Source organism: Trachypithecus francoisi, unplaced genomic scaffold (genome assembly GCF_009764315.1).
Source record: "Trachypithecus francoisi isolate TF-2019V2 unplaced genomic scaffold, Tfra_2.0 Lachesis_group10, whole genome shotgun sequence".
NCBI classification, from domain to species: domain Eukaryota; kingdom Metazoa; phylum Chordata; class Mammalia; order Primates; family Cercopithecidae; genus Trachypithecus; species Trachypithecus francoisi.
The window spans coordinates 4,579,513-4,589,742 of NW_022681455.1; the positions used below are offsets into that span (position 1 = coordinate 4,579,513).

Below are 10,230 nucleotides of genomic sequence, written 5' to 3' on the forward strand. Positions count from 1 at the left end.
GATCTTTTTTTTGAGACGGAGTCTCATTCGGTCACCCAGGCTGGAGTGCAGTGGTACAATCTTGGCTCACTGCAACCTCCGTCTCCTGGGTTCACACCATTCTCCTGCCTCAGCCTCCCAAGTAGGTGGGACTATAGGCGCCCGCCATCACGCCCGGCTAATTTTTTGTATTTTTAGTAGAGATGGGTTTCACGGTGTTAGCCAAGATGGTCTCAATTTCCTGACTTCATGATCCGCCCGCCTTGGCCTCCCAAAGTGCTGGGATTACAGGCTGAGCCACTGCGCCTGGCCTATGTTGTGATCTTAATGGAGATGAGTAAGCATGTGATAAAATTCAAAACAACATTCAGTTGTTTTTTCAGACAAAAAGTAAAAAAATAAAATCACACACTAGAAACAAAAAGGAATGTTCTTAACATGATAAGCGTATCTTCAAAGTAATGAGCAAAAAATCGGTTTTTCAATTGTGAAATACTAACACATACTTTTAAAAATCAGGCATAATAAGATGTTACACAATCCTCAGTTCTACTCAGTGCTGCATTGGAATTCTAACCTGTGCAAAAATAAGAATACAAGCAAAGATAAGGAAAATAATACAGATTCAAAAAATGTATGTCATTATATGCAGGTATTATGTTCTATACAGAAAACTTCCAGTTATCTATACTTAGTCCATTCTCATGCTGCTAATAAAGACATACCCAAGACTGGGTAATTTATAAAGAGGTTTAATTGACTCACAGTTCAGCGTGGCTAGGGAGGCCTTAGGAAACTTACGATCATGGTGAAAGGGGAAGCCAACACGTCCTTCTTCACATGGCAGCAGGGAAAAGAAGAATGAAAGCGGAGCAAAGGGGGAAGCCCCTTATGAAACCATCTGATCTCATGAGAACTTACGTACTATCACAAGAGCAGGATGGGGGGAACCACCTCCGTGATGCAGTTATCTCTACCTGTTCCCTCTCGTGACGTGTGGGGATTATGGGACTATAATTCAAGATAAGATTTGGGTGGGGACACAGACAAAGCATATCATATACATTATTAGAAGTAATGAAAGAGTTTAGTAAGTTTCCCAGGCATAAAATCAACGTGTGCATCAATTGCATCAACTGCATTTCTAAACACCAGCCAAAAAACAGGTGCAAAATACAATTTTAAAATATATTATTTATAGTAGCAACAACAAAATAAGGTACCAAAGAATAAGTCTAGTGAAAGAGATACAAGACCTTTTGGCAGAAAGTTATAAAACTTTAGTGAAAGGTCTTAAATAGGACCTAAATAAAGAGAACAGCATCGCTTTTTCCATGGATGGGAAAATTCAATATCTTAAAGATCAATCAATTCTCCCCTAAACTTTCATATGGATTCCATGTAATTCTTTCTTTTTTTTTTGTTTTTTGTTTTGTTTTGTTTTGTTTTTTTGAGATGGAGTTTTGCTCTTGTTGCCCAGGCTGGAGTGCAATGGCACAATCTTGGCTGATTGCAACCTCCACCTCCCAGGTTCAAGAGATTCTCCTGCCTCAGCCTCCCAAGTAGCTGGGATCACAGTGCCCACCACCCCGTCTGGCTATTTTTTTTCGTATTTTTGGTAGAGGCAGGGTTTCCCCATGTTGCGCAGACTTGTCTCGAACTCCTGACCTCAGGTGATCCACCTGCCTCGGCCTCCCAAAGTGTTGGGATTACAGGCATGAGCCACTGTGCCCGGTCAATTCAATGTAATTCTAATAAAAATACCAGTAAGACATTTCATAGAACTTGGCAAACATTCTAAAATGTATAAAGAAGAGCCAATGACCAAAAGCTGAGACAAGGGAAAGTGTTTTGCCAGAAACGACATATTATAAGTAATTAGATTGTGTATTATTAGCATGAGGATAAAAAACAGACCAGGAACTAATCCACACTTAAAACAATGATATATGATAGATCTAGTATTGCAGATCAGAGGGGCTATCCATATAGAAAAAAAAAAAGTGAAAACGGATTTCTGTCCCATACCATACATAAAAATCAATTTCAGGTGTATCAGGAACCAAAACAGGAAAAGCAAAACTTTAAAACATTTAGAGAAAATACAAAAGAATATTCTAATGACCTGTGAGTAGGGAAAGATTTTTAATCAAGCAAGAACAATACAAACCATAAAGAAACAAATTAATAAAACTGACTAATAAAAAGAATGCTATTGAGTAAAATCACCATTAGGAGGGTAAAAAGATAAGCCTCAATCTGAGAAAACACTCGTTATTATAACCAACAATGAATCATTGTAAAGAATATGAAGAGTATGCTACAGAATAAGAAAGAAAAAAACGAGATGTACAGAAGGCTTAAACATGCATATCTGTGAAAAGCAAATATGAATGGCCAAGATATCTACAAAGACATACTCAACCTCAGTATTAATCAGGGAACTGCAAATTAGAATGACAATAAAATAGATTTTCGAAAACAGAAGCCCAACAAAATCAAGCATTGCCAAAAGTTTAGAACCACAGATACTCTCATACATTCCTGGCAGGAGTTGGCTCAACCACATTAGAAATTAGCATTACTTCATGCACCAGATACTATTAACTGGTTTGCTCAACTTCTATTCCAACTTCTCCTAAGGTGCCTTCCTATATTTCAAAGGGCAGAAAACTAAAAACCCCATCTGCAAGACACCTTATAGCTATAGGGTTCCATATACGATTGAAGTTTGACCCATCCAATGCTCTCAGTGAGACTTGAACTGAGTTAAATGAAGAGAGAGAGGCAGGGCTGAGGGTATTCGTTTTACTGGCAGGGATTAAAACGGTGGTTTCCCAATTTTAGAAGGTGATTTCAGAGCTGTGTTTGGTTCTGGAGCCGGCAGGTCTGACAGTGGCTTCTTGATTTAGCTGAAGTGGCCCCTAACTGTGCCCAAGGCACTGTGGCTTTGGAGTCAGATTATATTGGCAGCTTTCCAATTCAAAACAGAGCTTCCCATTGAAGGGAAAAGTGGCAGCTTTCTTGGTGGCTCAGTGTGGCTTTGGTGTGGCCTTGGGAATTATCACCAGAAGTTCAGTCTTGAGTCTATTTCTTTAACCCTCCCAACAATTCTGTAAACGATCAATCATCTATCATAAATCCCTTTCTGCTTTAATGAATGAGGGTGCATTCTGCTGTTTGTCCTCTACCTGAATCAATACACCAGCAAAGTTGTACTTGTATATACTATGCAGCCCAACAATTGTTCTCCTATGTATAGACCCTAAAGAAACTCTTGGATATGTAAACCACAAATACATACAAGAATACTTATTGCAGCACTGTTTGTAATGAAAAACTGGAGACAACACAGTATCTATCAAGAGTAGCATGGCTAAGTAAGTGGTAATATAATAAAGAGAATACTACACAAATATGAAAACGAATAACTTATCAGTGTGGATAAACTGCAAAAATAATGTTGAGTGAAAATAACTCACAACAGGCTATACACAGTATGATTTGATTTATATAAGTTTAAAACTAAACAATATATTATTTGGAGGCATAAACATATATATGTACCAGATAGATAGATAGATAGACAGACAGACAGACAGATATTTGGAGGTACATTGGTATATATATGTATTTGGAGATACATTGCTGTATATAAATAAATATAAAGAAAATACAGGAAGCATTTGACAGAGTTCAGGAAAATCACTACTTCTGGTAGGAAGAGGCAGGGATGTTATCAGAAAGGGTTATACAGGAGGCTTCAAGAGTACTGGTGGTGTGTCATTCCAAAGCTGTGAATGTGGGCTGGTATTCATTCAAGTTTGCATGTATATCATATACTCTTCTGTATATATAATTTATTTGATAATTTTAACCATGTTAAAGAAGAATAAAGAATGAGAAGGCAAGAAAAAAAATGAAAGTGTTAACACAACCAACCACATAATTTCAATTGTCCTAAAGATATACCCACACATAAATGAAATGACTAAAATATGAGGTTATTATTGCATATACAGAAATATATATGCAATATTTATATTATTGTATAAAGTATGAGGTTATTTGAAATAACAAGAGATTGGAAATAACATAAATATTTATAAATTTGGAACAATGGTACCTTCAACATAGTGAAGTAGGGTACGGTCGTAAAGTATATGAAAAAATTCTATCCATTGATGTGGTGTGATCCTCAGTGTGTGTTCAGTGAAAAATTCATGGTGAATAATAATGAGATTAACAGCCTTTTATTTTAAAAAAGAAAAAATATATAATGCTATTAAATAATATAATAGCATAATATAATAGTAATATATACATATAAATGGCCTTTATTTATACAAAGAAATGTTAAAAGAATTCATTAGAAATGACAAAAATGATTACCTGGTCAACTCTGGACACATGACCTATGAGTTAACCCTGCTCTGCAAGGAGCAGGTTTTTAAAATAAAAGATAAAAACAAGTAAAAAATGATTACTTACAGGAGAGCGGCAGAATTGAAAAAAAGAGATTAGAGACAAGCTTCTCTAAGTATATGTCTTCATATAGTTTTAATTTTTAAACCATGCAAAGATTTTTACATACTCAAATAATAAACTTAAACCCTATGGGAAAAAAATGAAGCAAATCCTGGAATTGAAAACAAACTAAACTAAATAAAACCAGTAATATTGTAAATAACCATCCAAAGGAAAGAGCTCCTTCGAGGGACTTTGAAGTTAGTACTTTATGCATGCTTGGTGGCATACTTCTGCAGAGCAATCTTAAATTTCATTTAGCAGTTCTATTGCTAGTAAAAATATTAGTATGCTATTTTGAAGCAGTCTCTATTTCCCTCTCTTTCAGAGATAATTTTATCTCTCTCTCAGAGAGAGAGAGAAGAAGAGAATGCAAACAACTAATTATGGTAATATTAGGAACTAAAATAACAGTATAGAGAGAAAAGAGATACACGGAGAAAATCAAAGGTGTTAAATAAAACAATGCAACGTTGAATTGTTAAATTTGGAAATATTGATACAAACTCATAATCTTTCAGCTATGTATTTCCCCTCTCTGCCCACTGAAAGGGCCTGTGAAAACTCAGCAGCCATGAGCACACACAAAGCACAAGTTTTGGTAACTAAATACCATTTTTCCACTGAAAGGATGCAGAACTCCTTGAAGAAATGGCTAACCCAGGTGTGGGTTAAGGAATGCAGAACATGAATCTGGGCCATCTTGTGGCAGAAACTAAGAAAATGTTCAAAAATTATAGGGACATGTTAAAAGGACCCAGAAGCAAGCTCAAAGAAGCTTCCACTGGACGCATTTTAGACAATTTCATATAAAAAACTACAATGACTGTAATTGAATAAAACACACTGAATATATTTTTTAAATCCATGAGCCCATAATGACAACAGAGTGACTATTATCTCAACTTCTGGCTCTGAAAATTGCAATTAAAGGGAAGGAAATAACAATTTATCTAGCATTTACAGGCAAATGCTAGCTAACAAATATAGAAGGAATTGTAAAATTAGAATTCCTTTTTTTTTTTTCTTGAGACAGAATCTTGCTCTGTTACCCAGGCTTGAGTGCAGTGGCACGATCTCGGCTCACTGTAACCTCCCAGGTTCAAGTAATTCTTGTGCCTCAGCCTCCCAGTTGCTGAGATTACAGGTGCCTGCCACCATGCCCAGCTAATTTTTGTAGAAAATCACCAGTAATTGTTTTCTCATAATTGATCCAAGCAAAAATAATCAATGGATGCTAAAAAGCCTTAAATACAAGTTGATGATGGTGAACTAGTTTTTCCCACAATAGCTAAGAATTATCCCACAGATTACTCCCCAGTCTCAAAGGTGAAAATGTAACTTTGCAATGGAGATAGCTGGCTGTCAGCACCTTAAACCAATAATAAATCATAGCATCACTAATAGTAGGACACTGGTCAGTATGTGCCTCCTTATGTGGCACAGTATGAAGTGCATAGCATCCCCCATGAGGTTTCTCACCAAACAGGTTTAGTTTTAATCCAAGTAAGCCTTCAGTTTATTGTAACTCCCAGATACAGAACACAGGAGAGAGAGGAACAAGACAAGTAATACTATGAAAAACCCATCAGACAAATCCAGAATGTGGACATTCTTAAGTAGCCCAATCTCTCTTCATCAAGTCGACATACTTGGGAGGAGGGGAAGGAATGATTGTTCTAGAAAAAGAGGAATGCTCTTGATTAGATCTTGTTTTGAACAAACCAGATATATAAAATACTTTGGGGACAACGGAGGAAATCTTTTTTTTGGAGATGGAGTCTCGCTCTGTTGCCCAGGCTAGAGTGCAGCAGCGCAATCTTGGCTCACTGCAACTTCCGCCTCCTGGGTTCAAGCGATTCTTCTGCCTCAGCCTCCCAAGTAGCTGGGACTACAGGCACGCACCACTACGCCTGGCTAATTTTTGTATTTTTAGTACAGACAGGGTTTCACCATATTGACCAGGCTAGTCTTGAACTCCTGACCTTGTGATCCAAGTGCCTCAATCTCCCAAAGTGCTGGGATTACAGGCGTTGAGTCACCACACCCGGCCTGAGGAAATCTTATACACTGGAGCATAATTATTAGTTGAGTTAGGTGTTATATTGTTATCATGGTTATGCAAGAGAATATCATTTTGAGAGATATATGCTAAAGTATTGAAAGGTGAAGTTTCTTGAGGTATATAACTTTTAAATGTTTAGAAAAAATAGTATATATGTGCATATACGTAATGTTATCATATGAAGCAAATATGTAGTAAAATGTAAAAAAAATTGTTAAATATGGCCAGGCACAGTGGCTCACACCTATAATCCCAGCACTTTGGGAGGCCAAGGTGGGTGGATTGCTTGGTCTCAAAAGTTTGAGACCAGCGTGGGCAACATGGTGAAATCCCGCCTCTACAAAAACTACAAATAATAATAATAATAATTAGCTCTGTGTGATGGTGCATGCCTGTACTCTTACTCCCAGCTACTCTGGAGACTCAGGTGGGAGGATCACTTAAGCCCAGGAGGCAGAGGCTGCAGTGAGCCAAGATGGCGCCACTGCACTCCAGCCTGAGCAACAGAGCCAGAACGAGGGTTCTGAGTATAGATATATGTATGAACTAAAGAAAGCAGCCAGGCGTGGTGGCTCACACCTGTAATCCCAGCAATTTGGGAGGCCAAGGCGGGCAGATCACCTGAGGTCAGGAGTTCAAGACCAGCCTGGCCAACATACTGAAACCCCATCTCTATCAAAAATACAAAAAAAAATCAACTGAGTGTGATGGTGCATGCCTGTAGTCCCAGCTACTTGGGAGGTTGAGGCAGGAGAATCGCTTAAACCCAGGAGGCGGAGCTTGGAGTGAGCCAAGATCGTGCCATTGCATTCCAGCCTGGGCGACAGAATGAGACTCCATCTCAAAAAAAAAAAAAGCAAGCAAGCAAGAAAAAAGATCAAGTTACCAATAGTTAGAAAATGACACTGAAAACAGACCTATCTCACATTCCTGTGACAGAACCATTTCACTCTGAATCCATTGTCAGAAGCTTTGCTAGGTTGTTTGGACAACTGAGAGATTCTGAGCTTCCTGGAGACTGTCCCTCTCTCACTAGCAAGAATACACCAAAAAAGATGGCCCTCTGAAGATAGTTTTTAAAAGGTTCAAAATCAAAGCCCCCTTACAGGGATTTAGCAATGACAGGCTCTGAAACTCAATTACTTGAAACATTTCTTCCACACCAAAGAAAGTTAAACCTCACCTTTGAAGGGTCTCAACTTTAATCATAATAATCAGTGATCCTGGGCTTAATCAGTCTTTGTAGAATAATTGGATTTCTTTCTTTCTTTCTTTCCTTTTTTTAAGAGTCTTGAGTTCAAGTGGCCAAGGCAAGATGGGTCAAAGTCAGAGTGGTGGTCACCGTCCTGGAGGTGGCAAGAAGGATGACAAGGACAAGAAAAAGAAATACGAACACCCTGTACCAACTAGAGTGGGGAAAAAGAAGAAGAAAACAAAGGGACCAGATGTTGCCAGCAAACTGCCACTGGTGACACCTCACACTCAGTGCTGGTTAAAATTAATGAAGTTAGAGATAATTAAAGACTATCTTCTCATGGAGGAAGAATTCATTAGAAATCAGGAACAAATGAAACCATTAGAAGAAAAGCAAGAGGAGGAAAGATCAAAAGTGGATGATCTGAGGAGAACCCTGATGTCAACAGGAAACTTGGAAGAGATCATCAATGACAATCATGCCATCGTGTCTACGTCTGTGGGCTCAGAACACTACGTCAGCATTCTTTCATTTGTAGATAAGGATCTGCTGGAAACTGGCTGCTCGGTCCTGCTCAACCACAAGGTGCATGCCGTGAGAGGGGTGCTGATGGATGACACGGATCCCCTGGTCACAGTGATGAAGGTGGAAAAGGTCCCTCAGGAGACCTATGCCGATACTGAAGGGTTGGACAATCAAATTCAGGAAATTAAGGAAACTGTGGCACTTCCTTTCACCCATGCTGAATATTATGGAGAGATGGGTATAAAGCCTCCTAAAGGGGTCGTTCTCTATGGTCCACCTGGCACGGGTAAAACCTTGTTAGCCAAAGCAGTAGCAAGCCAAACCTCAGTCACTTTCTTGAGAGTGGTTGGCTCTGAACTTATTCAGAAGTACCTAGGTGATGGGCCCAAACTTGTACAGGAATTGTTTCAAGTTCCTGAAGAACATGAACTGTCCATTGTGCTTATTGATGAAATTGGCGCCACTCGGACAAAAAGATATGACTCAAATTCTGGTGGCGAGAGAGAAATTCAGCAAACAATGTTGGAACTGTTGAACATGTTGGATGCATTTGATTCTAGGAGAAATGTGAAAGATATCATGGCCAAAAACCGAATAGAAACTTTGGATCCAGCATTTATCAGACCAGGTCGCATTGGCAGGAAGATTGAGTTCCCCCTGCCTGATGAAAAGACTAAGAAGCGCATCTTTCAGATTCACCCAGCAGGATGATGCTGGCCAATGATGCAACGACCTGGACGACCTGATCGTGGCTAAAGATGACCTCTCTGGTGCTGACATCAAGGCAATCTGCACGGAAGCTGATCTCATGGCCTTAAGAGAACGAGAATGAAAGTAACAAATGAAGATTTCAAAAATCTAAAGAAAATGTTCTTTATAAGAAACAGGAAGGCACTCCTAAGGGGCTGTCTCTAGTGAACCACAGCTGCCATCAGGAAAATGGATGGGAGATTTATGAATCCCTGAAAGGGATGAGGTTGGGGGAGTTGCCCAGAGGAATCCCTATTCCCATTGATTTTTATTAGCAAAACATCCTGTGTCTTTTGGAGTACAATGTGTAAGTGCCCATTGGGTGGCCTTCTTCTGTTGGTCACTGTGAAGCAGCCTGCTTCCCAATAAAGTGTGTTCTTTCACCAAAAAAAAAAAAAAAAAAGTCTCGCTCTGTTGCCCAAGCTGGAGTGCAGTGGCAGAATCTTGGCTCGCTGCCATCTCTGCCTCCTGGGTTCAAGCGATTCTCATGCCTCAGCCTCCAGAGTAAATGGGATTACAGGTGTGCGCCACCACACCCAGCTAATTTTTGTGTTTTTAGCAGAGATGGGGTTTTGCCACGTTGGCCAGGCTGGTCTCAGACTCCTGACCTCAAGTGATCCACCTGCTTCAGCCTCCCAAAGTGCTGGGATTACAGGTGTGAGCCACCGCGCCAGCCAGACTTCTTCAAAATAATATTTTCTGTATAAAGCAAGAGTAAGAAGGTGGCCAGGAGACTTATCAGCTTGAAATGGTCTCTATGAAGTCCCAGGAAGTGCAAGGAGACTTCTCCTTCCCACTCAGCTCTCCAGCCCGTGAAAACCACCCATCCCCATCATACATCCCCATCATACATACTGCAAGGTAAACCTGAAGTCCAAAGTCCTGACAGCTTCTCACCTTTTATCCCCCAGGAACTGTAGTCAATAACATCCACCCTGTATGAGTCCGTTTTCACACTGCTATAAAGAATTGCCCAAGACTGGACAATTTATAAAGAAGAGATTTAAATTCCACATGTCTTGGGAAGCCTCAGGAAGCTTACAGTCATGGCAGAAGGGGGAGCAGCCTCATCTTACATGGTGGTAGGAGAGACCGTATGAGAACACAAGAAAAACTACCATTTATAAAACCATCAGATCTCGTGAGAATTCACTCATTATCACAAGAACAGCATGGGGGAAACCACCCC

General features: G+C 39.5%; 1 pseudogene; it reads left to right on the forward strand.

The window, feature by feature from the left end:
• Positions 1 to 7,876: 7,876 nt before the first annotated feature.
• On the forward strand, positions 7,877 to 9,316 carry LOC117088292 (annotated as a pseudogene).
• The last annotated feature ends 914 nt before the right edge of the window (positions 9,317 to 10,230 follow it).